Below are 13,234 nucleotides of genomic sequence, written 5' to 3'. Positions count from 1 at the left end.
ATATATATATATATATATATATAATTATATATTTCTTTAAAATGGAAAGGAACAAATATACCCCGAGCTATCGTAAATGGTATGTTCATGTTAGGACCGAAAATAATCAGGTGTAATGCGGAAGCTAGCAAAGCGAACCTNCCACGCACAGCGGCTTCAGGTTCTAAACCATTGCAAGCAACCTTCAAAACCCCTTTGAGCCGTGACAAGGAGTGGCGAAACGCACTCGATAGCTGCACCCGTTCTGGATCTTCGTCCTGCCAATCCTCCCGTCAAGGTGAGAGCCCTCCTAATATGGAAGAAGTTCAAAAGGTAATTTTTAGCATGTCGGCGCGCACTAACCCAAAAAAAGGTCTCCCCTATCCTTTAAAGCCATCAGGCTTTCCGGATTCTTTTTATATAGAAAATATTGTTGGGATTTCAAAAACTTCCAGCTGGTCACCTTATTTCTTCGCTGATATTGTGAATGCTAATTATGTTAGAAGGAACAAGCCTATATTTATAGAGTCCTAAACCTTTCCTACAAGAAAAGGACTAGTAAAATATTAAAACCTTTTCTTAAAAGGAAAACCTATTTATGGTAAGAAATCAGGGCAAATAAACCCCAACAAATCTCCCACTTGGCCTGAATTTCTGACAAAATAAATTTGTCCACCTTCTTCACATAATCTTTAGGATCTTGCATCTCTTCTCCATAATCTCCTCCATCAAATCTACGTCTCGACACAAAGAACCTCTCTGAAACAGTTTCTCCACCAAAGATCTTCATTACTGTCAAAAAGGTTGCGGTTATAACTACACCCGCCAAGATGAACACCCATCTGTAACCTAGTTCCATCATTGAACCATGGCTCTGATACCAGTTGTTAGGACCGAAATAATCAGGTGTAATGCGGAAGCTAACAAAGCAAACCTCGAAAGACCACGAGTAAGAAGACAAACGAGAAACATGCCAAAAGAGACAAATTTAATGTGGTTCGGTCAATCGACCTACATCCACAAAGGACATGAGCAATCCACTATAAATATGATAGTACAAAATATAGAGAGAAACAACCTCAACCAATTCACTCGGAATACATGGGAGGTTCACACAAGTGATAACGTATCAAGCTTCTGATCCACAAATTCTCCCTCTAACCAAAACTCTCAAAGCCCTTAAGACTACATTGTGAATGCTAATTAAGTTAGAAGGAACAAACCTATATTTATAGAGTCCTAAACCTTTCCTACAAGAAAAGGACTAGTCAAAATATTAAAACATTTTCCTAAAAGGAAAACCTATTTATGGTAAGAAATCAGAGCAAATAAATCCCAACAGTTCATACCCTCCATCATACTTTTGGGACATTGGTGCCCCTGCCGTCCAAAAACTAGAGCATATATACCCTTTATACTAACGATATACACGTGTCATAATCTTATCCACTGATCCGACATTTATTAAGTATCGGATCGACGAATAAGATTGTGCCACGTGTCCCTATTTAGTCTTCCGTTAGAGTGAAGGGCATATATGCTCTAATTTTTGGATGACAGGGACACCAATGTCCCAAAAGTATGACGGAGGATATATGCATACCATTTACGATATTTCGGGGGTATATTTGTCCTTTTCCCCTTTTAAAATTGATCAAATCCTAAAAGTGCAAGGTTGATTTTTCAAATGGTCACTCAACTAATAGTTATGATCACAAAACAGTTAAATTTGTTTTTAATATTGATTTGTCTTCAACAATAAAGTGATATTCTGAGATAATAATCATTGATTGTGGAGAAATCAAACATTTGAAAGGAGTATATACCTTGAATGAAGCATACAATATTTCAATTTTACTCTTAATAATATGTGTAGTATTATTTGGAACTTCCATTTAGTTGATTTATTGTAGTTTGTACTTGTGAATTGACAAGGGTGTTTGGATTGCCTCTTTGAAGTAGTTGATAAGATAAAAGCTAAGAGTCGTTAGTTGAAAATACTCAATTTTTTACATTTAGCTTATTTTTGTATTTTTTTCAATCTAAAAAAATAAATTCAAAAGCTAATTTTTTTTTGTCTTTTCCAAACACCTTTCAAAATAAAAGGAAAAATCTTTAAAGTCAAAAGTTACTAAAAATAAGTCATTCCAAGCACACACAAACTCTGTTACATGACTTAATATGAGCAGTTTCCTTGTTAATGGACAACTCTTAATTATTCATGTAAAATGAGCTAGACGTAGGGATGGCAATGGGGCGATGCGGTGCGGGGACTGAGGTGAAGCGGTTCGGGTTGAGCTTAATCCGTAAATTTTTTAATCTGCCCGGATGCCCCACATATCATTTTTAATTATTTTCAATCCGCCCCGCATAGACCTGCCCCACATAATTTTTTTAGTATTTTCTTTACTAAAAAATAAATTTATTTTTTCATTAAGCTGTATTAATTCAATAGGATATTGACTTAAAATTTTATTTTTAGAGGTCAATTGGGAAACATGTAAGAAGTTGAATTATTTTTTATTGAACCATTTTCATTTACTATCTTAAATATTTTAATAGCTTTAAAGAAATTATATTAGTAAATAATATTCTATCATTCTTATAACATGTAAAAAATTAAAATTAAATTTAAATCACACAAAATCACATATACCCACGCTCCGCTCCGCCGTGCCCCGCCCCACCTGCATTAGTTTTAAGAAAATCCACTTCAACCCTCCCCCCACATCCCACCCATCCCGCAAAACCTTAAACCCTCCCCGTTCCGCCCCACCTCGCATAGCCTTACACCCACCTCACCCCGTATCCGCCTCACCCTATTGTCATCCCTAGCTAGATGAACACTTAAGCATTAATTATCCAAAACATAGAAATGCTCATTAATTGTATCATTTGATATAGCCTCATCATGGGCAAAGGCAATATCACGCCCTGAGGCTACCCCTTGACGTAACACGGGACCTAGGATCACGAATGACCCCAATCTAACCCTGTGTTTGGCATATCATAAGCATGCTATAAAAGTTATTGAATAAAACATGTACTATGTGGAAGCTAAAACAATGGATAACTAAAAGTGGGGAAAAACCCAACACGTCTGAATGTATAAAACATACTAAGAGTTTAGTGATAACTAAAACAATCACTTAACAACTCAAGCAGAATCTACTACTATATTTAAAAAGCCTCTAACTGAGTTGAGTTGCTGGGACATGCCCTATCTAACTCTAACAAAACTGAAAACTGAAAGTAAAGACTAAAATGAAAAGTATATTATCCTCAAACTATGAGGACTCACCACTGAAGCTATTGAATGCGGACCGAGAATCGATCTATGCATGATCTGGATACTGAGTACTTGAACCTACATCATGAAAGGATGTAGCACAAAGTATGCGTCAGTACTTGATATGTACTGAGCATGGAAGATATAGATACTAAGATGAACAAATACATGTGAGCTAAACAAAGCATAACTGAGCAATGATATAATCTGAAACAAGATATAGTTATGTATTGAAGTATAACTGAAAAGAACTCAACTGAATGCAATGATCAAGTTCTAATCATGAAGATAATAGGCTAAACTGTAAACTGATATAAATATTGAAAACCTGGTCAAATGCACTAAGAGTCTTACTGTGGGAGCTACTATTAACCGACATAAATCACGTGAGCTAAACATGGAGTCTGATGTATACGCCCCATCAAGAGAACCCAATATACCTCTCTAGGGGTATAAAGGCATGATTGGCATGATCACTAAATCTTATGCCCAATAGAGGCGACTCAAAATCCTACAGAGCACGTAATTTTGGGACTATGAGGGTACATTGAACCCTAATCCAACTCGGTGCTAAGTCTACTCCCAACTGAAAATGTATATGACTGAAATGTAACTAAAATACTAATAGCTCAAAATATTGACATGCTAACTGAGAATGCAACGTTTATATATCGATAATGTGACATTCGAAATCTGAAGCATGCTTATATGTTTAACTAACCTAGCAAGTGTAATTTATGAACTAAGAGAATCTACACAAACTAGGGTCCTGATTACTATACATGGAATTATACTAAATTATCAAGAAACAAGTTATTTAGATCAAGGGAACATAATCACAATAAATCTTAAAAATCTAGAAACCCTATGTTTGAACAGTTTATGAGAATCTGAAGAACTAATTGAATTCTAGGGAGCTCATGGTCAAAAGGAACCCACTAGTGAAATCACATACCCGGTGACAAAAGAAAATGGCGCCTTTTTCTTTTTTTTTTTGTTCTAATTTTGATGATTTTTGGAGAATGAGGGTTATGGGTATGTGTGACTAGGTTATTAGACTTATTCAGAGTAAAACGACGTAGTTTAGACATCAAACGACGTAGTTTAAGTTTCCCAACGCATAGGGAAAAGACCAAAATGACCCTGACTTAAAAGCTGATGAAGGCCATCCACGGAGGGACCGACGGACCGTCATTTGGACTACCAACTGTCGGTCGGAGTCGTCGTTCATGCTCTGCCAGACAAGGCTTTACTAAAATGAGCATAATTATTTACTCCGAGATTGGATTTTAGCAAACTTGGTGGCGTTGGAAAGATGATTCAATCATCTTTAATTTGATAGGTCTTGGGCCACTTAATTCATTTTGTACTATAAGATATGACCGTTTGAAGTTGACTCCATAGTAATTTTCCTCCAATTGACTGTTGGCCCTCACCTACGGTCCATATGTCAACCACACACTATACTGGTCGACCGTGAGTGGGATCAAAGACCATAAAAATTTGGACCCCAATGATGGATCCCACCTACGGTCCGTAGATCAATCGACGAACCGTGGACCACGACCGTAGGTATCATCTTTTGAGCTTGAATTTCCCCTATGTCTGGGACTTAACGACGGAACCCCACCCACGGTTTGTGGTTCTACCTATGGTCCGTGGGTGGTTCCGTTGGTACTGACACCAGGTCTTGTAAAATTGTATTTTCTCCATTTTGAGATCCAAGGTGTTACATGCAATATTATGATAACATGATCAATAACTGTCTTCAGATTCTATATTTGTATAAAAAATTTATCTAGTTACACAAACATTCATATCGAATTATTATTATTCTACTATTGAATAATTTTGTAGCATTTTTGAAGCGAGATACGTTGAGAGATACCCACCTACCTAATTTCACCCCTAAATTATGCATCTAACTCTCAATCAATTTGTTCTCTCTCCTGCCCCTCCTCCTATATTCATCAGGCCAAATCCAGTCTTTCTCCTCATTCTACCTCTCACGTTCGTCTTCGATTACTTACCACAATATGAATGAAAATGGAGCACTACACATTCAAAATTTAAGGTTTGAAATTTGTGGGATCTGTAAAAAAAGAGGCAAAGAGAAAAGAACAGAATTGTCGAGAAGACAAAAGTTTTGATCGCTTGTTGAGTGGGATGTATACTTCATCCAGAACATCCTCAAATTTGAGCTTCACTGCCACCATTTTCCCCTTATCACACTACGACTCAAAAGCTTCTCCTAGTGTGGTTCTCATTAACTAAAACAAGAGGCTTGTTTGTAATTGATTTCATCCATTATCTTCTATATACTAATATACACTAAAGATGTAATATGATATAGTGACTATGATACATACTTTATGAAATTATTTAGATACATTTAACTTAATATAAAATATAATAACCATACAACAAGATCAAGTTAAAGTTTAAATGAATCAAATACAATGTCAACTTTCTATATGCATGTTTATGTAGACTAATTCATCCTTTTTAGAAGTCTAATCAAGATAATTTTTTTTATTGATGAATAGACATTTAATAACATCCAGATACATTATATCAGTCTAAATACATGATAAAAAGTATAATTCTTACACAATTTTATAAAATCTTGTCCGGATACAATAATATTAAAATTTTGATCAGATACATTACCGAAAAAATATTTTTTTAATAAAAGATATAACTCAAAAATGGTAAGTCATTAGATAGATGATATACTCCTAAAATTTAGTGTCACGATCTGAAATGGAACCATGGTGACACCTACCATAAAACCCCAGTAGACAAGAAAAAACCCATCTATAAACGATAATTAAACTAAACAAGAAAACAAATGAAAGCAATAATAAGAAAGAGGAGGGCCCATAGAAAAGATATATATAAAACGATACAAAATATACATGAAGAGTGTGAAAGTGACCAAGAAAGACAAAACTATATACAAGAGCTAAACCCTAGACCTGGTGTCACAGTAAAAGAGCATCTAAGTACAAAAAAAAACTATATACATCAAATTTGTCTAATCAAAATACAAAATGCATAGAAAGTGCAAAAATAAGGAAAAAACCAAATCTCCAAAGGCCAAGAACTCATCACAATCCAAATTTGTGACGACCACGGGAGATCTGAAACTCAATGCGGGTGGCTAGTGCTAGGAGCTACATTAGAAATATATGCATACGTGTTGTATGAGTACCTAAAATTTGAGGTACTCAGTAGGCATCATAAGCCGAGTGAAATAAAAAAGATTATAGATATATATTAAGAAACACGAAAGCAATGACAGAATGAATCAATAGTTAACTAGAATAAGTCAACACCAATGACAATGAATAAGATAAAACATGAATCCTCTTCATACAAATTAACCCACTCACAGACATAAATATGACACAAGGCGAGGAAATGCATATGTGACCAATGCATGAATAAAGTAAAAAAGTTCCAGAACTTTCTTGATGGCCGCTGTCACGACTCGAGCCTACACCCTAGACGTGACCGACACTCGAGAATCATTTTTGATCCCCATGTGTACCCTTGGTCTTACTTATTATGACTCACATGACGTTACATAATACGTGAAAGCTTAAATAGATGAGCATTTAGAAATGTTTTAAATCACTATCTTGAAATACTTACATAAATCATAAGTTAAAAAAACATCCTAAGAAACAATGGAAACATCTAATTCTATTTGTCTATGAAGCCTCTAACAGTTCAATATAGATGTCGGGGTAAGGCTTACGACACCTCAAACACTACTTAAACGGAAATAAAAATGGAGTCTCCCGAAAGCAAGGAGGCATTACAAACTACTGTCTACGAATGTAAGACGATCTCAACGAAACACATGTTTATGATCCAGAACACGTGTATCTGCATCATAAAATATGAAGGTCGAATGATGTCCGTACATTGAATGTACGAGTATGTAATATGGCTGAGCAAAACAAAAACTGAACTGAATGACTGAAAACAACTCAACTGAATCAATCCATTAACATGAAGTGTAAACTATGTGAGCTTTAAAATACGATCTGCAATAAAAGCAATATGAAAATAATATTCTTTACTTGTGGGGAGTTTCTCTAACCGACAACCATTACCATGAGCCTTGCAATGATACAACGTTTCACCCACGTTGTAAGGGTCATCCTATACTTTATCGGGGTATAGGATGATATGGTACTGTAACTATGGATCCATAGGCAGTGAGGAGTTGCATGACGAGTTAATGTTATCCTATCCTACGCTGGCTATGTAGTTTTATGAAAATTTCAAGTTATAAAAGACTTTAACCCAATTCGGTGCTCGATACTACTCCCAAAATAATAAACAATATTAATAACAATTTACCCTATGCAAGGAAAGGGACTTTTACTTTACTGAAGGACTTTTAAAACATAACACATACTTACATTTAAACATATTTTTATGGACTTATCTTTCAATCCTAAGATCAATATGCATAGCAACTAAAAACTCTTATATTTTTTCTGAAAATAAAGTCTTTAAGCTTTTCATGTAAAATTGCTTTAGTTTGAATGCACACAGACACGTGATTAGGATATGTAAGGAATTTCAAAGGTGAATAGACCTTATAGGAGCTAGAATAGAGAAGGGAAATGTGAGCACAACTTAAAGGAACGTTCTCCAGATGAAACAAAGAAAAGAATCAACTTCGCAAACCTTGGTGTACGACTGATGCGTCGCTCCAGGTCATAAACTTCAGAAGTAGGGCCTTGGAGTACTGCTAACACGTCGTGCTTAGGCCTGATCTATTGAAGTGTAGCCTTGGCGTTCCGCCCCACACCCCTACCCAGAAAATCTGACAAATTGTTATGCTCAATTTAGGGTCCTAACTTGTTTAGAATGGGGGAAAATTCTCCTAAACTCTTCTCCATTCTCAAACCCAACACGGATACATGAGGAATTCAACACAATACCTTTGGGAAACACAACTTTTACTGAAGATCATCAACACGAAAGAATTCACAACCTCCATTGTTCAAGAATTGAACAAAAATCAGGAACTCTTTGAATACAATGATTTCATGGATAGATTCAGATGTATGGAATGAGGACGAAAAATTCCAACACTATGAAAAACCTTACATACCTGGAAAGAACAATGTTCTTGGCGAAAATCGACGAAATCTTGACGAACACTCAAAACCTAGCTCTTTCTCCTCTTGAACTCTTCTCTAATTTCTCTAATTGTTTAGGAACATGAAAAAGTGATCTAAATATGATTATATCCTTATTTGGGGTGAATAAAACGTTTTAGGCCTAGTGGGAAAAGGAAAAGACCAAAATACCCTTTCTAAAACGGATGAGATACTTTAAATAGAAAGGCATCACTCAAACGGGCACAACTTTTTACTCCAAGCTCAAAAATAAGCAAACTTGGCGGCGTTAGAAAGAAGACTATTCAATTTTATAGGTCTTGGGCCACCTAACTATTTATATGCTAAAATAAATGATCGCTTGAAGTTGACCCAAAACTAAAAACTGATGGCAACTCTTACAAACCTCACTTTAGTTCTTTTCAAAAACTGAGGTATTACAATATATCCCCCTTGGGAACATTCGTCCTCGAATGAGATCAAACCAAGCAAAATAAAGGAGGGGAATATCTAACCACCCAACTCAAGCACAAAACATGCAAATAACATAAATCCAACATATCAATTTAAAGAGTACTTTACAAAGAGTTAGTACCCTGGTATGGAACTGATTTGGAAGGAAAGAGATGAGGGTATCTCTTCTTCATATCCTCCTCAGCCTCCCAAATAGGTTCTTCAAAAAATTGATTCCTTCATAAGACCTTGACTGATGCAACTTCCTTGGTTCTCAACTTGCGAACCTGGCGATCATGAATCTGAACGAGCATCTTCTCATAAGATAGGCTATCCTTGATACCAATATTCTTGGTAGGTACAATAAGTGAAGGATCGCCTAAACACTTCTTTAGCATAAATATGTGAAATATCGGGTGGACTGTTGCTGACTCTGATGGAAGCTCCAACTCATAAGCTATGTTGCCAACTCTCTTAAATATCCTATAAGGACTAATATACCGGGGACTGAGTTTCCCCTTCTTATCAAATCTCATAACACTCTTTATATGTGAAACCTGTTACGACCCGGGAGCACCCCCTAGTCGTAACCGGCGTACTCGACCTCGAAGAGGTCTAATACAAGCCTCTTAGCATTCATTCATCGCATAGACACCAAAACCATAAGGAATTAAAAACTTTCTTCACACACGAAGATACTTTCAATAAATAGCAAGCGGAAGACTTTCTAGACTTTATACAATATGTCTCAAAACCATCTAATACTTGAATATAACATTGGGACTAAGCCCACTCAAAACCTAAGCAAATACTAGAGAGACATAAAAAGAACATGTTGGTTATTGCCCTCGAATCTATGAGGACTCACCAAGTCTTCATCTTCAACTCTTAAAAACCTATCAAGTAGCCATGACATATCACCATCTCCAAATCCCTACACTTTAGTCAAAAAGCGAAAGAAAGGGGTTAGCACAATTAAGTACTAAGTATGGAGACCATGCAAGAAAATATGCACAACGGACATTTACAAGAAATGTATGCTTTCATGTCCTTTGATAAAACCTTTCCTTTACAAGTATAAGAGACATAATACAAGTCAACATTAACATATTAGACCATAGCCAACCATACATATACTTAACATAAATCCATATACAACCCATGCTTAACTTTAGAAGGACACATGTCATTTCATTACCATAGGACCTCTACCTAATATAACCTTAAGACACACTTGAGTGAGACAAGAAGTGACCGCCCACACAATCCTCTTCAAGCACACTTAAGTGTTCCCCAAGATTACCTTAGATAAGGACTTTATAGGCAAAGTGCATAATCATACCCGATAGATAGCATATTAATGAGATGATATGTATAATGATGCTTACATAAAATAAATCATATTTAGTGGGGCATAGTACATGTGTGGTGAGTGACCATCAATATAGTATTTCCAAGGCCTACCACCCCCTTGGAGAGGCGAAAGAGGTACAAACCCCTCAATGTGGTTACCCGGGCCTACCACCCCCCGAGCTAGGAACCAAGGTACAAACCCCTCGATATGGTTATACGGGCCTACTACCCCCCGTACTAGGCAACCAAGGTACCAACCCCTCGATATGGTTATACGGGCCTACTACCCCCCGTACTAGGCAACCAAGGTACCAACCCCTCGATATGGTTATACGGGCCTACTACCCCCCGTACTAGGCTTGGTCGACTCACAACACTTATATAGAGAAAACAATATACATGTGTCCATTTCATCATCATTTCAGTAATTATATAACCATCCGATTCATAGGACGTACATTGGACCTTCCATTTCCTAAGAATTCTATAAATGGGCATTTTATCAAACACAAGGTGGGCTATTGTTCATGTAAATGAAATCTTGTATTTCAAGAATACTAAGTCCAACCAATTCCAAAATCCATATAAATCAGCCCACCAACAACATACATATATATCAACCTTCATAATTTGATCATGGAAGCATGAAAACCATAAACATCACATAATAATTCCATTTCATGATAATATGCAAAATAGACCATAATAGGATGTGTAGTAGTAATTCCATAATTCAAGAGTTCATAAATAATCATAAGGACCCATAAACTTGAAGTAGAAATAGAGGATAAATGGTTGGACTTGTGGAAAGGAAGGTTTCCACAATCAAACCCACATACCTCAACTTGTTCACGAGTATATCAACCTTAGAAATACAATTACATAACTTATTTAACTTCTATTAGCTCAGTAATGTTGACGTAAAATAGGATCATCATCATAAGTAAGCCTAGCATGTACAAATACAACTATGCTCCCAAAACAGTGAATCTGGCCAGCCTAGTACCTCATGTTGCATCTTAGATTTGAAAAGGAAAATGGCAGAACTAGACTTTATAACCTTCATGAAAGATGTAGATACATCTCTTAGGGTTGCAAACAAACAAGGATCACCGCAAAATATATTTTGTACAAAAAGATATAGTCAAGACACTAGCCGCTGGTCATGCAGGATTTCAATTCTCGGAATCTGGGCAGAACTTGCCCTATGTTGCGTCCCATATTTCGTATCCATAACAGTTAAATTAGAATTTTACATAAACATAAAAGTTGTAGGTATACGAGTTAGCTTTCCAAATCATATTTATTCACTGCAAACTAAGTTCTAGAGCAAGAGATATGCCTAAAATACCAAACACTATCCAGCTCAAAAACAGGTTTCGTCACTTACATCCGAAAGGAATGCCATATCCTATCGATTCATATTCAACAAAGCTTCTAATGTATCAAGAAGAGGCACCTAAGTCTACCAAGTCAAGACACACATCACATTATAAAGATCCTTCACATTCCATCATCATCACATATGAACAATAATAGAGGACACACTTTCAATCACAATACAATAACACTTTAAACAAGATCACCTTGAGATCACATGAACACCTTTATATTCACAACATGATTGCCTTTACTTCATTTGATTCTCATTCAAGTCCTTCACATCACATTCACATATATGATATCATGTCAACACTTCAATTCCTCATATAATGCCTCCAAGGCCATAAACACAATACATTCAATAAGTAAACACCTCCACCATAAGTGGATCACACATCAATCTATCACAATTCTATATCAATTCTACCTTAACAATGAAGTTAGGTCCACTTACCCTTTTTCCCAAGCCACAATCACCATTCCTCAACTCTCCAACAATTCACAATAGATAAGCATAGATAATAATAGAAGTCAACTATTCAACTCAATCCAAGCATACTTCCATCATCATTCAATCATAAATAATAAACCCACTTCATAAGCCAACTTTAGGAAACTTGCCAAGACATGGGTTCATGGAAATTTCTTTCTTAAAACCATCAATAGACACCATTAATAACGTAAATCATCAAAAAAAATCATTTAATGCAAGAACCCATGCTTAGAATCGAAATTAGGATTTTTGTGTTTTTGGAAGAACTTTGAATCATTTGAATTGAGCTCCTTGAAAGGAAGAATAATCAAGGATAAAGGATCCCCATACCTCTAAGTTGAAAACCCACGAGAATTGAAGAAGAAATAACTCAAAATCTTCAATCCTAGCTCCAACTTCTTCTTCTTCTTCTTCCCCTCTTCTTCTCTTCTTCACTCAAGAACCCTAACTCTTACTCTTTTAAAATGGAACAAAAATGATCCACAATCAGCCTAACACAATAATATAACCTCAAAAGAAAAGATTTGTGAAAAGACCAAAATGCCCTTAAATTTCCGGACGGACTCCTTGCTAACTGCCCAACTTTCAAAGGGTATAACTCGCTCATACGAACTCGGAATCGAGCAAACTCGGTGGCGTTGGAAAGATCGTTCCAAGGGCTTTCCAAACATAACTGGAACTACTCCTGGATCATCCTGAGCTAGGAGTTATGACTGCTCAAAGTTGGCCAAAAACTCACTGATTTCCCACACTTGACCAAATTTCCAGGTTCTGAATTTTTTCCAAAAGTGACTACTTCCAATTTCAAGCTACTTCATATTCATTTTAAATTGTCGGATGTAACACAATTAAAACGAAATTACATAAAAACCCCTCATAGAACCTCATTATAAAGTCAACACAAAGTCATAGGCTCTTGCTTAACCTATCATTTTCCGAGTCGTTACAAAACCTTTAAGTAGACCTAATCAATAACCTCAAATTCTAAGTCCCTCCTTCTAACGTCTGTATAGGATTTCTGATGACTTTGTGTTGTGTTTTGCCTTTCCTAAATAGTCTTAACTTTCTCTATTGCTTGATGAACCAAGTATGACCTTATCAATTCAGCTTCACAAACTTTGAACTAACCAATAAAAGATC

The sequence above is a fragment of the Solanum stenotomum genome, chromosome 7 (genome assembly GCF_019186545.1).
Source record: "Solanum stenotomum isolate F172 chromosome 7, ASM1918654v1, whole genome shotgun sequence".
Classification (NCBI taxonomy): domain Eukaryota; kingdom Viridiplantae; phylum Streptophyta; class Magnoliopsida; order Solanales; family Solanaceae; genus Solanum; species Solanum stenotomum.
The sequence above is the reverse complement of the archived record's forward strand: the minus strand, read 5'-3'. Positions refer to the sequence as shown.